At 39.3% G+C, this 21,504-nt stretch overlaps 1 long non-coding RNA gene across 1 annotated transcript in view; it reads right to left on the reverse strand.

The window, feature by feature from the left end:
* Window positions 1-3,544, reverse strand: part of LOC122459820 — a 42,140-nt gene extending 38,596 nt beyond the window's left edge. Inside the window, exons 1-2 of the long non-coding RNA XR_006280763.1 lie at window positions 3,464-3,544; window positions 1,296-1,424 (exon numbers count right to left, since the gene is read on the reverse strand). This is a non-coding gene — a long non-coding RNA (uncharacterized LOC122459820). The remainder of the gene's footprint in view (window positions 1-1,295; window positions 1,425-3,463) is intronic.
* Between the last annotated feature and the right edge of the window lie 17,960 nt (window positions 3,545-21,504).

A 21,504-nucleotide genomic window follows, 5' to 3' on the forward strand; every position in this document is an offset into this window, starting at 1 on the left:
AAATGCTTATCAGTGTAACAAAAATTGGCTCAAGTGCTAGGCAAACTAACTTTTGTGAGAAAAGCTCAAATGTACTAAATAAGTATAACATGGCTAGACAGTACTAAGGGCAGATCTGGTAACTGTGTACAAGTATTTGAAGGGTGTAAATACCAAGTAAAAAGGAATTACATTGGTTGGCACATAAGGGTATAGCTAGATTTATGGAGATAAATTAATCGAAGGAATGCCAAAGACATTTCCTAACAGTGAAGATATTAGAATAGACTCCCACAGGAAGAAAAGCCCTACCTTTGAATCATAGGCAGAAGGGAAAAAAAGCACAACAGAAATTAAGAATGCTTACCAGGGGATATGAGGGATATGCAGCAGACTGTTACAAAATGACCACAATAGGTAACAGCTGCTTGGCTCTGCCAAATGTAAAGGGCCAACCTCCAGAACAGCTTGCTGGGAAATTATGGGACAAGCTTACCTAATTGTGGATCTGAGCAAAGAATTAACCTGAAAAAGTTTATTTTGACAAAATATACCTAATTTGAAGAGTTCAGAACTTTCTCTAGTATCTAGCCATTTGGGAAGAGATGCAAGATGGTGTTTGTATATCCCCTTGACAAGAATAGCATGGTCTAATTTAGTGAACTGAGTATACACATAGAGACACCTTTTCACTTCATATTGAAAGATTGAAAATTCACAAGTGTAAATTTTCAAGAATAACCATTTTTTCCCCAATTGTTTACCTGCTTCAATTTTCAGTCTCCTAAGATTTTGTGAAAAAAAAACTGAAATTCAAAATGCAAAATTGTGGCAAATGAACCAGTGAAAAATACTACACCAGTTTTCATTAATACCTTTTCTCTACTTGTATCTATTCTAACTAATAGTATCTTTCCCCATTTCTAATTTTGATTTCAATGTTGCTTAGCCATAATGCTGACTTTTTAATATCAAACAAAGTATTTGGACCATCTCCTGAATAATTTACATCATATGTAACATCAACATTTTGTTTACACTTTGTGAAAGCAATGCCTTTCCTGTGGACTTTTTTTTTTTGAAAGACACATAGAATTCATGTACACAGATTAATGAATGCATAACAGGGCAATTGGCCACACAATCAGCAAAAGTGTAACAGTAAAACACCCAACATGAAGCAAAGAATAGCCATTTGCGGATATAAAACTTGGAACATTTTCTAAAAAAGATTAAGTGAAAGCAGCCTCATTACAGTTTTAAATTATACCAAACTAACCACATTTATTTGACATATAATCTATAAAATTACTAACCTTGGCAGTTTATGGGTGACACATTATTTAAGAACAGCATTTTCTTGTCAAATTCTCCACTGTATTAGGCACAGATTTCAGCCATTCTTTCTCTGAATACAGGCATTTTGATAACTGCTCATTCCATCACTATTTTCAATTTCATGTAAATAATACAAAGAAATCATTCATTTTCATTTTACTTTGAATTCCTCTCTGCCTCTGACAAGTCTCATTTGAACCAAATTCAATTTCAAAGACAGAGAATCTAGTAATGTTTAGGAACTTACTGTCTGCACTTCCAGTGTCCTCTCTTATGCACTAAATTTCCCTTATTTATTTTTGAAAAGGGAAGGTTCCTTCAAATACCCATTGAGTTAGAGGGTGCAGTGGACTCAGCACCTGAGGTGTTGTAGTGCAGCAGAATTATCACATTTTTGTTCATATTTTTCATGGGAAAAGAAATAATTTCCTGAACAGTTAGTTCTGTTTTTAAAGAATTGCATTATGCAAAGTTGCAAAGTTGCACAGCAGGAAAAAAAGAATCACACAATGTGAAAGTAAATCTACATGTCTCTTCTGTGTTTTAACACAAATAAGTTCTAAAGTATAGCTGCTTTCGGTTTCATTAGCTGACATGTTTAGTATTTTGAATGGAGCATCATGTAGTTAAATACAGTACTCACAGGACTGTGGGACTTTTCATTCCTTCTTAACATTATTTATAAAGCAGGATTACTTTCTTCCAAATGCTTAATGGTTTTATGAAGTCCACATAGGGCCAAACCCTCTACCCAGGGCTTGATCCAAAATCCACTGGGATCAATGGGAGTAATTCTGTTGACTTCAAGGAATGCAGATTTAGACTTTAATGTGCATATTGACAGATCAGCTGTGGGTCTCATGGGGTTGGGGTAAACCTCCTGCTCTTTCCCAGCATGTCCTCAACTTCCCTGAATGGAAGGGTGGAGGGAAAACCTGTAGGAGCCGAATATGGCACCTCAGTACAGGAAACCCAACTCTTGCATCCCTTTCTACAGCACAGCAACAAAAATTTTAATGGGTAAGACCCATCCATGGCCATGGACAAGATCTGGACTTTGTTTAATTGTTTCTTTACTAAATAATTAATTCCTTTCATTTTTTTTTCAGTGTTTAAACTCAACTATTTAATCACATTTCTTTAAAAGTTCTTTAAGGCAGTAAAACAACTGCAACTGCTTGTTGCACTGGCCCAATTAAAACCAGGTCCAATTATTGCAAACCTTAAATAAATCCAAAACACATTTAGAGTTGGAGAACATGTACTATCAATGAGTACTGCAAAAATTACAGCTAAATGGTTTTGATTATATTAGCTTAGTATTTTTGCTGAAAGTCACTCACTGGATAAGTCTACATACGGTATTTCCTTTTAGGAAGTTAACAGATTCTGTTTCTAATACAAATCGGAAGGCTTCCAGCCTATGCTTTCATACTGTGACTCCTGCCATCAGAGCGAGAATTGTGGGTGCATATCTTTGTGACATATATTGTGCCACATTTTGTCAGAGACATTTTTATAGCATTGGCATAACAACAGTTCATATCTAGGCCATCAGTCCCACAAGCTGTTCTCTGGGGATGGACCCCTGCACCTGCACAAAGACCCAGAGGGTCAATTTGTCTCCTACATAGGAAAACATCACACAATAGACAGGGAACTCTCAGAGTTCTAATTCATAGTCAGAACCACACTCTGGTACTTTGTGATTCAGAGTCAACTGACCTCAAGGAAGTGGGAATTTGAGACGGATGGGTAGGAAGCAGGAGTGCAATCCACAAAGATACTTAGGTACCTAAGTCCTGTTTTTAGGCACCACTCTGATCCACAAGACTCCCACTCAGTTGCTGCCTAACTCTGTAGGCACCTACATTCACTCAGTGCCTAAGTTTTTGCCTCTGGCTATGTGCACTGCAGCCTCACTCCAGACACCTGGGTGCCTCTTTCCCACTTGAGCATGTGCACTGATCATAGATGTTTCATGATAGGTGTCCAAATGCCAATCTTCAATTTATGCTCCAGAGTGATTCACAAACCGGGAACGATAGGGGGTTCCGATCCATTAGGCTTGCTCAGGGGCAACCTAGCAGGTCAGTCCCCTCTGGTGAGTTCACACAAAACAGCTGGGGGGGAAAAGATGGCTTACCTTATAGACTTTAGGCCAGGATATAGGAGTCTGCCCTTCTCTTGCTGGGAGAAAGGATTTGAAGAGTGAACTGTTACCTCTCAGGTGAGTGCTTGAACCCCATAGCTGTAGAGTCATTCTAATTCTTTCTCTAGGCCAATTCGTATTTAATTATTCAATTAGTTAATTAAAGAGGAACATCTTCAATAAGAGAGATTGAGATAACCCACATCAGAATATTTCATAGCCTGGTGGCTAGGGCACTCAATTAAGTGCTGGCTGAGCCCTGTTCAAATTCCCTTACCTTTCTTGGGGAGTCTTTCACATTCTGGGTAAGTACCCTGCTCACTTGGGTGAAGTTTATAAGGGATGTCCTCTTTCTCCCCCTGCCTGCAGTCATTTTGTTTCAGGCCCTGCGTGCAATGTAGGCAGCCAAAACACCTATCTTTCCCAGTTTGTGGATCGCACAATGGATGCATTTCTTCAGCCCCGACTTCGGAACCTATCTCCATGAGAGGAGTAGGGTTTAGCACATACCCCTCTGGTCAGTATCTCCCATTGGCTAGCTTAGGTGGCTTCTTGCCTAGTGTGCTGGCATTCTAGGCTGCTTTGAAAGGCATCTATCTCTCCCCCTTCATTAGCCTAGGTACCTAACTCAGGCTTTGGGGATTGCAATAGTGTTCGTGTGATTTTCTAGGTGCCTAAAAGTTAGGTGCCACAACCCAGGTCACTAGTGCATTCTCTATCTCCTCTTGTCAAAGGCTGGAATTGTCAACATATCCCCACTCTAAACCCATGAGAGATCCATCTGTGCTCTAATTCCTCTCAGTCCAGTTAATAAAGGGAGTCACTTGGATGTTCCCTAGCTTACTCCTTGGAGACACCAGTACAGCTCTTTTAACTATCCATGAACAGGTATCTCCACTCCCAGACATAGTCAGTTACCTTGCTTGGTCTAAATCACATATGCCCAGTCTTTCCTTGGGAAGCAAATGTGTATTTTTAACCCTTAGAGAGATAAGATAGGTGAGGCAATATCTTTTATTGGACCAACTTCCATCGGTGAGAGAGACAAGCTTTTGAGCTTACACACAGCTCTTTGATTTGGAATAAAACCAAATTTCAAAATACGCCACGAAACAGAATTAGTTTTTCCTCCCAGTTCTTCAGTTGTATACACAACACACATTCCAAAATCATAGCCACAGTGGCTGAAAATGTTTGCTGCTTTCTGTATCCAGTCCAGTTGATGCACCACACCCAGCCAAATGGAACAGTTCTGAGGGAACACTAGAGAAAAGGGTCTTTCTTTTATGTTATTTATTATCTATCTTGGCTCTTCTTCAATAGTTTCATCATCTTCACAGGGATTGTATTTCCCTTCAGTGTTTTTCACCATCCATAGAGACTATTAAACATTTATGCCTGCACTCAACAGGAGAAATTAAAGATATTGTACGTGACCCTGAAGCTGATTTCTAAAGTCATGGATTACTGAGGAAGTCATGAAGTTTTGGCAGGTTTGCATATTTTACTTCTAAGGGGAGCTATGACGTTACCAAAAATATGAACTCATGCTCATATGTATCCACATCAACCAACAGACTTAATCAAATCTCTCTGTATATATAGTATATTAGATATGTATCTAATAAATTATATAATTATTTATATATCACCACTGATGAGCATGGAATTTTACTGATTTGTCAGCATACAGGTCCCTGCTATGAGGAAGTTATGGCCTGGGGGCTTATTGCCTAGTGGCCACTTTTCTTGACCCTTACTCACATTGGACAAGACTTTCCAAAGTGACTAGTGATATGCGGGGAGGGAGCAGACAGACATCTGAGAGAGGCCTAATTTCCAGAGGGCAGGTGCTCAGTACTTTCTAAATATTAGGCCCCTTTAAGGTGTCACAGATTGGCACCCCAAAATTAAGGCACCCAAAAATCACCAGTCACATCTGAAAATCTTGGCCACTGAGTAGTACCTTATTCCACTAATGATCCCTTTGAAGTCAGATCAATGTAAGCACTTTTTCATTAATGAATGACTTTTTCCGAAGGGAATAGGAGCTTTAGTTAATAAGCAAATTTCACAAGTGACAGTCCCAGGTAAATCCTACACTATATTTCTTCCCTGATGGTAATAGATCCCAATTATTTATCTTACTTTTATAGCCCAGTTCCTAAAGAAAATGTTTCACCTGTCATAGTCAATGCTAAGCTCCAGACTGCAATTTCCCCCCTTACCTACTGCAGTGTAGTCTCTCTTTTATGTAAAGTTCTTGAAGAAAAAATGGGTCTGATAACATTTTCTTGTCAATTAAATGACAAATTTAGTATCACAGCAGCCTCTCTTACATCATGTAAAACATGCATTTACACATGCAAATCAAGTAATTGAAAATGCAGTTGCCCATTTAGCACATGCAATAATCTGCTTGTGTAAGTGCATACACACATTTTGCTGTATCCTAGTATGAGTGATCACACTATCTAAACACATCAAAATATCTATCCATAAAACGCTTTGCTGTGTATCTATGTCAGATGATTAAGTAAACGCATTTTGCTTTGTGCAGCATGGGAAGAGTGGATGTCCACTATACTTTGCTTAATTTATCCTGTTCTATCTGTCCTGTTGTTTTTCAGAAAAATTCTAAACGTGATGGAAAATCTTGTTAGCTCTAATAAATTTCCATTAGGTCAGGGCAGCTTCACTCACAGAATGGAGGTCCACATTCCATAAGCTTCAAAGGCCAATGTGACAGAAGAATGAAAGATATTGGTATAGTGCAGGGGTAGGCAACCTATGGCACGTGTGCCAAAGGTGGCACGCAAGCTGATTTTCAGTGGCACTCATACTGCCTGGGTCCTGGCCACTGGTCCAGGGAGCTCTGCATTTTAATTTAATTTTAAATGAAGCTTCTTAAACATTTTAAAAACCTTATTTACTTTACATACAACAATAGTTTAGTTATATATTATAGACTTCTAGAAAGAGACCTTCTAAAAACGTTAAAATGTATTACTGGCACGTGAAATCTTAAATTAGAGTGAATAAATGAAGACTCAGCACACCACTTCTGAAAGGTTGCTGACCCCTGGTGTAGTGCAACAACAGCTAACGTGTCTGCATAAGGTATGTGCCATGTCTGAACAGGGCAATATATTAGCAATACACTAGAAAACACTATGGCAATTATGAAAACATTTTGACTTTTTATTTTTAACTCCCAAACAACTCACACAAATGCACATTCTTCTCCTGTAAATAAACAATACTTAGCTGTAATGATCTATGCTGATATGGATTATTATGCTCTTTCATTATTGAGAGGTAGGGATAATTGACCAGGAGTCTATCTGCAAACCTCTCATTTGACTTCCACATCCACCATCTGTGTGTTGACTCTTTACTTAGCAGTATACTTTCATCAAAAGATGTTGGCCCAGTTTCTCAGCCTCTGCATCAGTGGTGCAAAAGGGATGTAATATGGCCCTTGATGTGACAAAGGTGAATTCTTAACTGGCTTCAAGCCTGTGGAGCCAGCTCCTACCCTGACCTCCCTATCTTCCACAACATAGAAAGCATGTCAGGGGAATGGACATGGGGATAGAAAGAGGGTGGAGTGAAAAGGAACTCCCCAACAGGAATTATCAGTGTGGACCATATCCAGACTTAATAAATTAGAGCACCCAAGAGATAGCTCCAACTTATTTCAGGTTTGGAGCAGTTTGATAATTGGAGAGCCACAGCTGGCTCTCCCTCTTTTTTCTCTCTTGTATTGAGCACATCTTGGCTCAGGAGAGACTCTGGCCTTATGTATTTAAGAAGCAAAATATCTAAGCATTTTAGTCCTAATACTTTGTATTTAATGGAAGTCCTTCAGTTAATTTCAATGAGTTTAGATCAGGATCTTAAAGTGAGGAAAACAAGCCATTAGCTTCTGTGTAAAGTGTTATATTTCCCATGTCCTCTGAGGTGAATTATTTTATAATAATGATACAATTAATGAGAATTAAATCTCAATAAGTCACTCTGGCTCATAATATTTAGAACTGCAAATCTGATGCAATTTGAATTCCTTCAGCGATTCAGCAGAATCTCCATCCCAGAAATCACAGGTTTCAGAGTAGCAGCCGTGTTAGTCTGTATTCGCAAAAAGAAAAGGAGTACTTGTGGCACCTTAGAGACTAACAAATTTATTAGAGCATAAGCTTTCGTGAGCTACAGCTCACTTCATCGGATGCATTTGGTGGAAAAAACAGAGGAGAGATTTATATACACACACACAGAGAACATGAAACAATGGGTTTATCATACACACTGTAAGGAGAGTGATCACTTAAGATAAGTCATCACCAACAGCAGGGGGGGAAGGAGGAAAACCTTTCATGGTGACAAGCAGGTAGGCTAATTCCAGCAGTTAACAAGAATATCAGAGGAACAGTGGGGGGTGGGGTGGGAGGGAGAAATACCATGGGGAAATAGTTTTACTTTGTGTAATGACTCATCCATTCCCAGTCTCTATTCAAGCCTAAGTTAATTGTATCCAGTTTGCAAATTAATTCCAATTCAGCAGTCTCTCCTTGGAGTCTGTTTTTGAAGCTTTTTTGTTGAAGTATAGCCACTCTTAGGTCTGTGATCGAGTGACCAGAGAGATTGAAGTGTTCTCCAACTGGTTTTTGAATGTTATAATTCTTGACGTCTGATTTGTGTCCATTCATTCTTTTACGTAGAGACTGTCCAGTTTGGCCAATGTACATGGCAGAGGGGCATTGCTGGCACATGATGGCATATATCACATTGGTAGATGCGCAGGTGAACGAGCCTCTGATAGTGTGGCTGATGTGATTAGGCCCTATGATGGTATCCCCTGAATAGATATGTGGACAGAGTTGGCAACGGGCTTTGTTGCAAGGATAGGTTCCTGGGTTAGTGGTTCTGTTGTGTGGTGTGTGGTTGCTGGTGAGTATTTCCTTCAGATTGGGGGGCTGTCTGTAAGCAAGGACTGGTCTGTCTCCCAAGATCTGAGAGAGCGATGGCTCGTCCTTCAGGATAGGTTGTAGATCCTTGATGATGCGTTGGAGAGGTTTTAGTTGGGGGCTGAAGGTGATGGCTAGTGGCGTTCTGTTGTTTTCTTTGTTGGGCCTGTCCTGTAGTAGGTGACTTCTGGGTACTCTTCTGGCTCTGTCAATCTGTTTCTTCACTTCAGCAGGTGGGTATTGTAGTTGTAGGAATGCATGATAGAGATCTTGTAGGTGTTTGTCTCTGTCTGAGGGGTTGGAGCAAATGCGGTTATATCGTAGCGCTTGGCTGTAGACAATGGATCGAGTGGTATGATCTGGATGAAAGTTAGAGGCATGTAGGTAGGAATAGCGGTCAGTAGGTTTCCGATATAGGGTGGTGTTTATGTGACCATCGCTTATTAGCACTGTAGTGTCCAGGAAGTGGATCTCTTGTGTGGACTGGTCCAGGCTGAGGTTGATGGTGGGATGGAAATTGTTATCATCATATCAACCCAGGAACCTATCCTTGCAACAAAGCCCGTTGCCAACTCTGTCCACATATCTATTCAGGGGATACCATCATAGGGCCTAATCACATCAGCCACACTATCAGAGGCTCGTTCACCTGCGCATCTACCAATGTGATATATGCCATCATGTGCCAGCAATGCCCCTCTGCCATGTACATTGGCCAAACTGGACAGTCTCTACGTAAAAGAATGAATGGACACAAATCAGACGTCAAGAATTATAACATTCAAAAACCAGTTGGAGAACACTTCAATCTCTCTGGTCACTCGATCACAGACCTAAGAGTGGCTATACTTCAACAAAAAAGCTTCAAAAACAGACTCCAAGGAGAGACTGCTGAATTGGAATTAATTTGCAAACTGGATACAATTAACTTAGGCTTGAATAGAGACTGGGAATGGATGAGTCATTACACAAAGTAAAACTATTTCCCCATGGTATTTCTCCCTCCCACCCCACCCCCCACTGTTCCTCTGATATTCTTGTTAACTGCTGGAATTAGCCTACCTGCTTGTCACCATGAAAGGTTTTCCTCCTTCCCCCCCTGCTGTTGGTGATGACTTATCTTAAGTGATCACTCTCCTTACAGTGTGTATGATAAACCCATTGTTTCATGTTCTCTGTTTGTGTGTATATACATCTCTCCTCTGTTTTTTCCACCAAATGCATCCGATGAAGTGAGCTGTAGCTCACGAAAGCTTATGCTCTAATAAATGTGTTAGTCTCTAAGGTGCCACAAGTACTCCTTTTCTTCATCCCAGAAATAGCATTATTTCCTCTCATGTCAACCCTCAATTTACCTGAGACAAGAAGTCCAGATTAAGCTCTTATCTGCATAAAAGGTTGAAATTTTCAAAAGAGCTTTAGTAATTTGTAAGTTAGTGGGACTTGTGCTCCTAAGTCATTTAAGTACTTTTGAAATTCTGCCTGGAAGCTTATTTATTGTTACAAATATATATTGCTTGGCTTGAATTCCTGGACTTAGTGTGGAAAAAAATATTCTAAACAATGTGTAAGATCTATCTTTCATAACTTGGCTGTTGGTAAAATACATTCTATTTTGTATTTCTGTAACAGACAATAGTTCTCAAAACATCAGTTTCAGCATTTATAATTTAAACAGGTGGGTGGTTAGTAATAAAATAAGGTGGCTCCTCATATTTATTATTATTATTATTATTATTATTTTATTATTAATGTTTATTAAGGTAATGCTAAGGGTCAAACAAAAATGGTGCTCCACTGTTCTAGGCACTCAACAAACACTAAATAGGAGACAAACTGGATCTTTTAAGGGGTCTAAATTAAGAATCCATGGAGCCAATTTCTCTAAGAAGCTTGGAATATTTTTTGCTCCTTTGATCATTTGTAACATCCTTATAAATATTTGTATAAACTCTGTGTACTACAGTCTATTTTATTCAACATGGCTTTAGTCTTCTTCATAGCCATTAATATTTTAATTAAGAATCCAGCCTTTTTATCCTGAGGTTTTGTCACAACTTCTGTTGATGGAGTTTATTTTTAAATCTGCTTCCTCAAGTTTGGACTCTAACCTGCTTTTTCTGGAGACACTACTATTTACATTTTGCCAGTGCTGTAAATTTATTTCTTTTACAATGCCTGGAAAAGGTACTGCATAATCTGATGTTTTATTGGCTTTAGTTATTGTAAGTCATACAATGTGCTCAAACAAAATGGCAATTCTGTAGCTGTAGCCTTCTGACTCAATGTTTTAGGATTAAAAAAGTCATTATATGAGTTCTTTTGTTGCCTGGCATTTTATGGTCATGAGGACAGTATTCTTCTGTGGACGAATCTTTTGCCCCACAGAATTCATTTTGGGGCGCATTTCTCAGGATGAAAGCTGTAGGTAATCTCAGCCACATTTGGTCTCCTTGCAAACTAGCTCTAGCTTCACCCATGAAGCACCCTGAAAACACTTTACTTGAAAACCTGTACCTTTTACAGAAGATAATTTAGGAAAGACAAGCCAAACAAACTCCTGTATTCATTACTCATGGTGAGGTAAACAATCTAAGTATATTGCTAAACTCCTGCCTACTACATTCACATCTCTACTACATACAAACAAGAAGACTATAGTTTTCCATAGACTTGTCTCATTACCGAAACAACACAATGCTACAATAAACTGTTTGTATTTTGTGATAAGATAAAGACTTTTTCCTGAAGGCTTTTTCTTGGGGGGGAAAAAAAATCTTGTGATAGTGATAACTCACTGAGAGCCTTTCTATTGTTTTCCTTCATCTGCACACGGCTGCAGAGAACTATTTAGATTTATTGTGGAACCTAATTAACTTTCAACTTCTTTGAAATCAGAAACTTGTGCTCATGTTCATATCAGTTTCACCAGCAAAACATAGGAAACTAGAACTTTTCCTGCTTTTAGCCTATGAACTGCATTTTACAAGCCAATGGACATTTGACATAGAGAAGAGAGACAGGGTTACTGTGATTATTTTCAAAACTGCTAATTCCATTTGCAGAGCGTAAGTTAGGTTTGTGATCTACATTGGTATTTCTCTCACCATACAAGAAACAAGGAGTAAAATCCTAATGTACCATTTGCCTCATATAAAATAATCTCTTCCCACTTAACATCTGTTAGCAGAGCTTTTAAAAGAGTAAAAATTTCCATTTATAGGCAGGAAAGTAAAAACCTTGCCTTTTTGTAGACAGTCTTCTTAACATGATTTGATTAGTTCTCTGAAATATTTACACATACAGACCAGAATCTCTATCTTCATGACAATCATCTCAGGAGTAATTCCTATAATTTCCACTATTGTGAAGACTCAAGTTTTAAAAAAATCTCTCTCAGAAAGGAGAGATCTGTGCCTTCTCATATAACCATGAAGCAGAACAATTAAATGTAGATGATATATGCTACTATTTACTTTTCTCCTATAATACTGTATACGCCTGACATGTTTTCCTAGTCTGAAAAATTAGGAGAAAAGTCTAACTTGTTATTTTAAAAGCAGACCGCAAAGCTGCTTGAACAGGCTTAGCTTTGACTTCTTTCCAATTAAAATATAATAGAAATAGTTTGAAAATCCTTAAATATTTTAAACACCAATAGTAAATACATGGTTAAAAATCATTTAATCTGGCTGTAACTTCAGCTTTTAAAGCTGTCTGGTTTTAATTTTTCTCCGTACGCCATTGGTAAAGGGGAAGCTTTCTCCACAGGGACAGATGAAAAGACAACATAACAGGAAATAGGAAGAGCTTTTAGATCACTCCTATCCCAACTCCTTTCACGCCTTCCTCCTCACCTGCCATACCTACTTTATTCACCCTATTTGTTCACCTGGTTATTTGTCTTTTCACACTCCTGCTTTCATGCTCCAAGTTCTTTCTCCAAACACTAGGCTTAACCACTGTTTTATAATTAAAAAAACCAAATAAATGACACCACAATGTAACTCTTAAGTTGCATGATTCACCCACCTAAGTGACCACATGATCTTGCTGTTGCTGTATAGTCCCTTTGCCTCTCAGTCCCTACCTTTGGGGCAGGAACTATCTTTTTTGTTTGATGTTAATACAGAGCCTAGCACAAAGGGGCCCTTGTCCATGACTGGGAGTCCTTGGTGCTACAGCAATACTACTAATTATAATTAAGAATATTTGCCATGTTCTCCCATTCTTGCCTTAATTTAGGCTTGAATTTTCCAGTCTGAATAACTCTGGCAGACATCTGCACTTGTACAGAGCCAGTGGGGCTCTGAATAGGGGCTTACCTGGGCAGATCAGAGCCTTAGGGTACGAGCCCTTCTGGGCTGGGACTCCATCTTTATTTCATGAAGCACCACGCACATTTATGGAGCTATACAAATAATAGTAACTTTTCATCAGGCAGTCCTCTCCCCAGAATATGCTGGAGCACTTTCACTGTTCTCAAGGGCCATACTAAAACTAAAATTTTAGGAGAATCCAGGATCCTGAAACTAGCAACAGAAAACAGAGCTGGCTTTGTTCTTTGATTTAAGATTTTCAAAATTTGGACTCCATATTGTTCCTGGAAAAAAAAACGCACTTGCACCACTTATTCCTTGGCTTGTGCCAAAAGCTCAAACAAGGCAGTAGCCATGATGGACCCCCACTCGTGCAGCCCGCGAAGCATTCATGCTCTCCTCATTCTCAGATGGCCTTGTGCTGTTCCTGCATGCCAATGTGCTCTTATGAGATATCAATAGTCCTATCCTCCCCCAAGACTCAGCTGCTGCTCCATTCCACTAATCTATGTATGTGTTGGGGTTACAAAAGAAGAAACAGCTTTGCTCCCCGTTTCTGACATAATGAGAGGTAGATGGCAATACAAATGATGGAAGGAAGATGTCACAGTTAAAACATCTGTCCACAATAAAATAGACTTAGCTTCAGCAAACCAAACTATCTCCATGTTATAGCTAAGTAAATAATGGTGTTCCTATTTATTGCTTATTATCGTATTAATAGGAAACAAGCCCAAGTTGCTCTGTTACACAGAGAACATCACTTAAAATGTCAAGCCACGCTGTTTTGCATGTGCCTGGTTTTTGATAAGTACAGACATTTGGTGTTTATTATTACAGCTATTTGTTAGCTATTATAGGCAAATTCTTCCACTGGATGTGCGTGCATAGCTCATATTGGTGCCAACAAGAGCCAACACACACATCTGAGGATGGAATTTGGTCCTTTATTTATAAACACACTGTAGCTGTTGACCTTAGCCACTAAAGCATGCAGATTTTGCCAAATGGGAGTGGGAAATAAACTGGCAGAAAAAATGCTTGAATATGTTTTTTATTAGATTACAGATGCATTATCAATTCCATTAATAGCTGGGCCTGGTTTTGCAGTGACTGAGCTCTGGTTTTTTTTTGTTGTTATTCTCATTGAGTTGTCATTATTCAGGGCCAAGTTCCTCCTCATTCTTGTTCACATCAGAGATATTGGCAGTGAGCAATTGTTTTCTTATTATTATGCTGCTTGGCTAACAAGATCATTTCATAGCAGTGCTTTGCTTAAGGACACAGTTCCAATATAATACTGTTGAATGGCAGGAAGCACAAACATTTAAGTGGATCCAATCCATTTTTTGTCCTCTGTAGGGTTTAAAAGCAGAAGATACTTTCTGCAAAATGTGTGAATATTACATTCAGAAGGAAAGTACAATGTAATTCATATTTACATAAACTTAGTCTAACTCAGGGTTTTTTTTTCCCCCGCCCCCCCCATTTACAGGTTTCCAAAATGTGACTCAGACTTTTGGCACTCTAAAAATTGCACATAATTATTTCACAATACCTTTCCTCCCCAATCAGGATCCTGGGCAGTTGCAGACTTGTGCCCAATGAGAACAAGATGACTGCAATGTCTAATGGCCAGAAGGGTGTAGACTTTTACAGACATTTTATAGAGCTGAGGTTGAAGGAAGGACAGCACAAGGTCAACCACAAATGAGGTGGGAAGATGCAATTTTGAAGGATTTAAGAAGACTAAATACTCTTGTATTGACTCTTGCTAAAGGAAAAAGACTTGCAGGAACTGTTCAAGATGGAAGTCCATTCTATGTGCCATGATGACTATACCATAGGCCTATGAATCTGCTGCTACTACTTCCAATTAGTGCTTCAGTTAGCAATAGTTTTTCACGGAATGAGATTTATTATGATATAAAACTGCAGTGGTCTGGAATGAAAATATTTTATTTTTTGAATCTTTGGCACTTTTGTACTCTTTGTTTCTGTCTTTCACATACACAATCTACACAGTGGTGCATTTGAAATATACAGAAACATTTCCACTGTCAGTATGTGCATTAACAACTTATTTCATCAGAAGGTACACAGTAGCTGTGAAACACCACAAATTTAAAGTGTAAGGAAAAACTAAAATAAGCATTTTGGCATTTAACCAATAGATTTCAATTCACAAATGAAATAAATGAGGACATTTCAATAACCTGCTAAGACATGTCTGCTGTCTGATTTTGCCCTAATTTTGCCCTAATTTAGTGATTTGGTGATTTAGTCCTTGATTTCAATGACAAAGACTAGGACCCTGATATCAGAATTATATTCCCAATATTATGTTTTACTAATTACAGTTCCTTGAAATCAAAGTGTGGGTGCAGTTTTCAATGTGAATGTCCTAACAGGACCTGCATTTGGAGGCACAAGTCAGAATTAAGGTATGTAGATACCTCTTTTGCATGCCTAAATACAGCTTTATAATTATATTAGATTTAGACATCTTTTTTATGTGCTCAGGTTTGCATACTGGGTCTTTGAATTGTCAGCAATTTATGCACATTTTATTTTGTAAAAACAAATAGCTAAGAAGCTGAATAAAAAATCAGGATGCAGAAGAACAAAAAAATATTTTGGACCAAATATTTCTTTTAAACAAAAAAGTGTTAATGAACTTCTGGAGTATCTTTCTCTTTTAAAAATTACAGTGAGTTCATATTATATCATTTTTAATTGTAGTGGCAGAACTTCTTGTCTGTACATGTGGTCCTTTCTCCATTGTAACCAGGTTGTAGCTGAGCCACTGTCAGACCTTGCTGCTGTCTCAGTTTCCCCTCCTTGACATCATCAAACTGCGTTCAGACTTTTGTAAGTCAAATGACACTTCCTCCTGGTATCTGACTTTTTAAAATAGCACAGGCCAAGTATCACATTACATCAAAACAAGTCTTTCCCTTACTCTACAGTTTCTTCAGTCCCTTGGGTAGGCTCAACAGCAATTTCCCAAAACCAGGTTTTACTGCCTGGTATTTCTTCATACTTCTTTCTCTTAAAGATAACTACATGCCTACCTCTAACTGAGTTGCTTTTTAGCCTTTCATCCAAAGAACAAATGACCTACAGATTATCACCTGATCTCAGGCATCAAACCTATTATCTGGGAGGTAGCTAATTAGCCACAAGTGAAGCTAAGCCCAGCTCCTTTTGAGGGCCATCCCATCCTATGCCACCGTGATGTGGAGGGAGCATTGGCAGCAGCCATGGCCATTCTATGTTATGGTCAGCATCACGGTTCATGGTAACTACAGCTGAATTTCCCCTCAGTGGTTCATCAAGGTCACCTCCCTCTCAGGTTTCCAGCTCCCCAGCTTTACCTCTCTTGGGTAGAGACACATTTCTCTCTCTCTCCTGATGGGGATATATCCAAGCTGAACAGTTCCCCGCCTTCACTGTGTTATTCCCAGCAAAAAACAATCTGCCTAAGCGGGCCTGCTTGCTCTCTCTTCAGAGACAAACAGCATAATTGTCCACAGTTCTAAGTTACCACACTGTTCTTTCTAATCAAGCCTGTTTTATTCTTAAGGTAAAAGCACTACAGAGAAAACATTAAAAACAATAAAAGAACCTACAGACATTCCAATAAGCTTATCTCCAACATGGCCTTTGGCAGGATCAGTCCTTCAAAGCCCACCCAAGGGTTTTCCTGTGGTTTCAAGTTCATCACACCCTTTGCTCAGGAAAAAAACATAGTATTATGGGGCCTTAGTAAGCAAAGTCCTTCCAACCCTTCCCTATGGACTGGGGCCATCCATGGACTGGAGGTCCCATCTATTTGCTGTATCAGAACAAAAGCCCTGGGTCAGTTTACCACCAGATTATTTTTCCCAACATCCATTCATTGTCTTCTGGTCTTTTGAGAATCCAATTGAATCTTTTACAACACCATGAATAGGTATCAGCCAGATAGTGGGTCCTTTCCATGGGGCAAAGCTTCAAAGGGCAGATAACTGGAGGAATTATTTTAGCATACTTCCTCCTCTTAGAGAAGTTGCATGCTATCTCACAATAACACATAAACAATTGCATTTTAATATAATAGAACCCAAAGGTATTAAACTTAATTCAATAAGGTTTATCCAGGATAGTGCATATCTGTCACAGTCATCTTTGCATTTCAGAATGTTCTGGTTTTGATCTTTGTGTTTTTAAAGTTAATCAGTAAAAACATGGAATAGGGGCTCTTTCCTATTCAGTTGTAGGGAACCTTGTTTATATTATCTGTGTCCTTGTAATTTAATGGTTGTATGAATACCAATAAAATAAATCAAACCCATTATCTGGGAAACAGCTAATTAATCACAGGTGGGGCTAAGACCAATAAAGAGCCATCCTATGCTATGACACCCTTTATTCCCCTCCTTCCCCCTGTATCAGGTATTTAGAATACAAATTCCTTGCAGAAAGGTTCTGGTCTCCTTGTTTGTAAGTCCTTTAGCACACTTTAGGCACAGTGCAAATAAATAGTAAATAGTCCCTTATTACATTCTTCCAGAACCCACCCAGGTCTGCTGATAGTGGGAGGGAGGGCAGAGTGAGGGCAGCCGGCTTCAGCAGTGTTACTGAGCATGCTCAGTCCATGTGAGACTGCTTAGTATAAGCTGAACAGCAAATCGGGCAGGGTAACATAATCCCGCATGTCCTCCCAGTGTGTCGCCTCTGCATTCTTCCTTTCACATACTGGCCAGTAATCTCTCTTATTCGCCATATGAATCAATTCTGTTAGCTCAAAATAGTAGTTATGTCCCCAGGAGCTTGCTCATTGTTATTCAAGTTATTCATACATAACTGTCTGTAGGACTGGGACCTTAGGTTGTATACTCTGCAAGGAAGGAATTCTCTTTATTTCATCTTGTACAGGGCTAAACACGTTATCAGACTTAATGCTATTGCTAGTATATTTTTATGTACTATCTGAAGCACAGTTCTGATTATGCAGAAGTACCAGGCTTCCTAATCAATGAAACATCGTTATTCCATCGTGGATCACTCCGGAGCATGTATATCAAGAGGTTACATATTGCAATAAAGCCAAATATTATGTAACTCATATGTCTTCTCTTCATGACATTCATGCTTACTGGCAAAAGAGGCTATTTTTGAAAAGAAAACAGTAAGGGTTTTATCATGTAGCATACATATGAGTGAAATGTACAGCATCGGCATATTGTACAGCTACATGACGCCACATGATATCTCTTTCACTTTTGCAGAAGTCTGTCATATACCTGCAATTGTCTTTCACAGTTCTCACAGGCAATTTTCATTCAAATGTATTCTCTCATACACAGTATCTTGAAAGAGTTAAATGCCATGAATTATAGTTGTAATGTATGTTAATATGCTTGGATTATCTATATGACCATATTTGGAATCTCAATAGTGTCAGTCACCACAGCATCTGAGTCCTTTCCAGGTAAATTAGATCTGTATAGCAAAGTCCCTAATGGACTTCAGAATGTCTGGTGTTCATATCCTTTCTCTGGTTATGGGAAGAGCTATGTGGGAATGGAATATTCATTTTCCCCCTTTTCCTTTACTTCCTTCCTCCCCCTCTCCCCCCCACCCCCATGCTGGTTATGGTGGTTGTGCCCTGATTTATTGGGATTGTTTTATCAAGCAGGAGGCTCTTGCAGCAAGCCATGGGTTGATCAGATTGTATCATTCCAATCTTCTCCGGAAGCTCTTTTCGCGGATGACCCCTTAGACTGAGAATGTTTTCTCTCTGTGTCTCTCATGTCCTTGGCTCTCCCACCCTACTAATTCCTGACTTCCCTCCTCTGGGTTTTATTCCCAGGTCTTTCCCCACAGTTTCACCTTCATCTCAAATTAATGTTGCATAAGAATATTGAGTAGCACATTGTTTTCTCCTCCCCTCCTGAGTTATGGAGCAGTGGCAGCAGTAGAAAACTCCTCTTCCTTCCCAGTTCTCCAACTATCTGTGCACCTGCTGTGCTTCACTTACTGGGGAAGGATCCAACAGGAGAGGAATGAGAGAGGAGGAGGAGAGAAAACTATTTGCTACCGCTCTGTCCTTTGGGGAATGAGATAAAAAATTGTAGAGAAGAAAACTTCCTCAAACTCATCCCTCTTCCTGGCAGGAAGCAGGGTACAAGGAACCTATCAGCAACTCATTTTCCTCTCCTGTTTCCATCTCCTGGAGAAGTCCTCTGGTGGTCCACTTATCTAACTCTGACCCCTGTATCCTGAACAGGAAGCTGGAAAGCCTACTACCAGCTTCTTGTTCTCACACACTTGCTCCAATTCCTTGCCTTGGCAGGGAGTGAGGATACTCAGTTTGAGAGCTTAGCTAAAGTATTGGGAGTCAAACAGAAAAAGAACAGCAGTGCAGGGTTCCTGATCATACAACAATGTGCTTTCACTGGCTCCTTCTTTCCTTTTGCTTCAAGCCTGAGCCTCTGGTTCACACAAAATTGTTGTCGCAATTCCCCATCTACTTACAACTCTACTGTTATATTTTTTTTCTTTTCCACTTCCCACTCCATTTGTTCTACATAAGCCTCCTGTTTAACTGCTCCTTTTGGGCCCTGTCATTGTTACCACGCACCTTATGTAGTCACGGTATAATATGCTATCAATTTGGAATGTTAGCATTTTGCATCTGCACTTGGCACTGGTGGAAGTGACTATACAAGATGGAGGGTAACAATGAGTTGGGCCCATTGTATCTTTCTCCCATTCATGTTTCTGTGATTCTTCCATGCTGCCCCCAAAGTGTGGAGCCATCTTCCATCTTTTGTGCACCAGCAGACCATTCTGTCTTTATTGTAATCACTCCTTAAAATGTACTTCATCCATGAAGCCATTGTTATTTATTTGTTAAGTCGTGATGGTGTGGCCAACACATGAAAATTAAAGCCCTGATGATCTTACAACCTAAAAGACAGAGCTGACAAAACACACTGGAAGTCTCACAGCAATGTGGCCTGAAGATTTGGGAAGGCCTCACCTAAGACAACATGCTTGATAACAGCTTCGTGGTTTATGGGTACAATCCACAAAGCAGCTTAGGTGTCTAAACTCCAGAGTTAGGCAAATAAGTCCTTGTGTGTGGTACCATTGTAATCCATGAAACTCTCATTTGGCTACCACCTAACTCTGTAGGTGACTAAACTAATCCAGGGACTACATTTTCACTGTAAAAGTTCCCTAACTGACTAAGGTTTAGATTCTGGGACATGTATACTTCTGCTTCCCTCCTGGTGCCTTTCTCCTGCTTCAGCCCCAGAACAATTCACAAACTAGGAAAAGATACACATTCAGCTGCCTAAGTCTCGTGTGGGGCCTGATCCAGTAGGCATGCTCAGAAACTTTCTACGACATCGGGTCTCATTCAAATTCTACCCAGAGGAGAAGCCATGCACCTCGTAACTTTTAACCTCCTGGGTAGAGCACTCACCAGGGATATGAGACTCAGGTTCAATTCCCCCTTACTGCTAAAGGGGAGAAAAGATCTGAACATCAGAGTATCCTGCTGTGAATACACAACCAACAAAAATCTAGTTTAAGGATCCAGTAAGACAGCAACCAGAAGGTCTCTTAGCAACAAAACTCCATAGCTAATGTGAAGCAGCTGTGGCAATTTTAGCAAATGGTTCAAACTGTTGAAAAGCCATTAGGAAGCTGATATATAGAGAATAAAAAGGTCCATTCAACTTTAAAAAGATTTCCCAATACGGAGTGTTATGTTATTTTATAACCAAATCTTAGTCACACTAAGTTTACATGCTACAGAATGCTATTTATGACCTTGTGGCTGGACTTTCTGTGGAGTAGCTGGAATTCCACCACATACCTGAAATTCCTTCTGAAAAGAAATTGCCACAGTCCTTGGCAAAGTATACATGTTTCTACAGTGACCTGTGCAATTGCAAAACTTCAGTGAAGCTAATGCCGTTTACGATATGATTTACTATGTGCACTTGGTACAAGACCCGAAATAAATTAGAATCCACTTTTTTAATCCTAGAATTTACAGACCCTGTTGGAAATAATGCAAACCATTGCTTTTCCAGGCTTTTCAAATGGTTGATTATCAAACATTTGCTACTGGTTCCCTAACTGCTGATTTGACTGATTTTGAAACTAGAGATTCCTAATTGTCTGATGAATGTCATGAAAGTCACCAGTACATCCTTTGAAAATAGTGATTGGGATAAGCAATCAGAAGCTGCATGAACATCACCAGTTTGGCAGCTTTACACTATATGTGACTAAAGGTGATTGATGGCTTAGAAGTAATTATTGTTACTACTCGGTATTAAACAGCCTAAGAACCTGGCATACTGATATTGGCCCCAGTTCAGGAAAGAACATAAGCACGTTCATAACATTAAAACCTAATGGCTTCAATGAGGTTTAAGTGCTTTGCTGAATCAAGGCCATAATAAATATTATTCATTTTATCAACTAATGGTCTTAATTAGACAGGCAAAATTGTTCATTATGAAATTGGTATTCTGTTCCACAGTAGGGAAAAATACTGATCACCACCCTTCACAGTACTCGCAAAAAGAAAAGGAGTACTTGTGGCACCTTAGAGACTAACAAATTTATTTGAGCATAAACTTTTGTGAGTTACAGCTCACTTCATCGGATGCATTCAGTGGAAAATACAGTGGGGAGATTTATATACATAGAGAACATGAAACAATGGGTGTTGCCATAC

Source organism: Dermochelys coriacea, chromosome 4, assembly GCF_009764565.3.
Source record: "Dermochelys coriacea isolate rDerCor1 chromosome 4, rDerCor1.pri.v4, whole genome shotgun sequence".
In the NCBI taxonomy this organism is placed as follows: Eukaryota; Metazoa; Chordata; order Testudines; family Dermochelyidae; genus Dermochelys; species Dermochelys coriacea.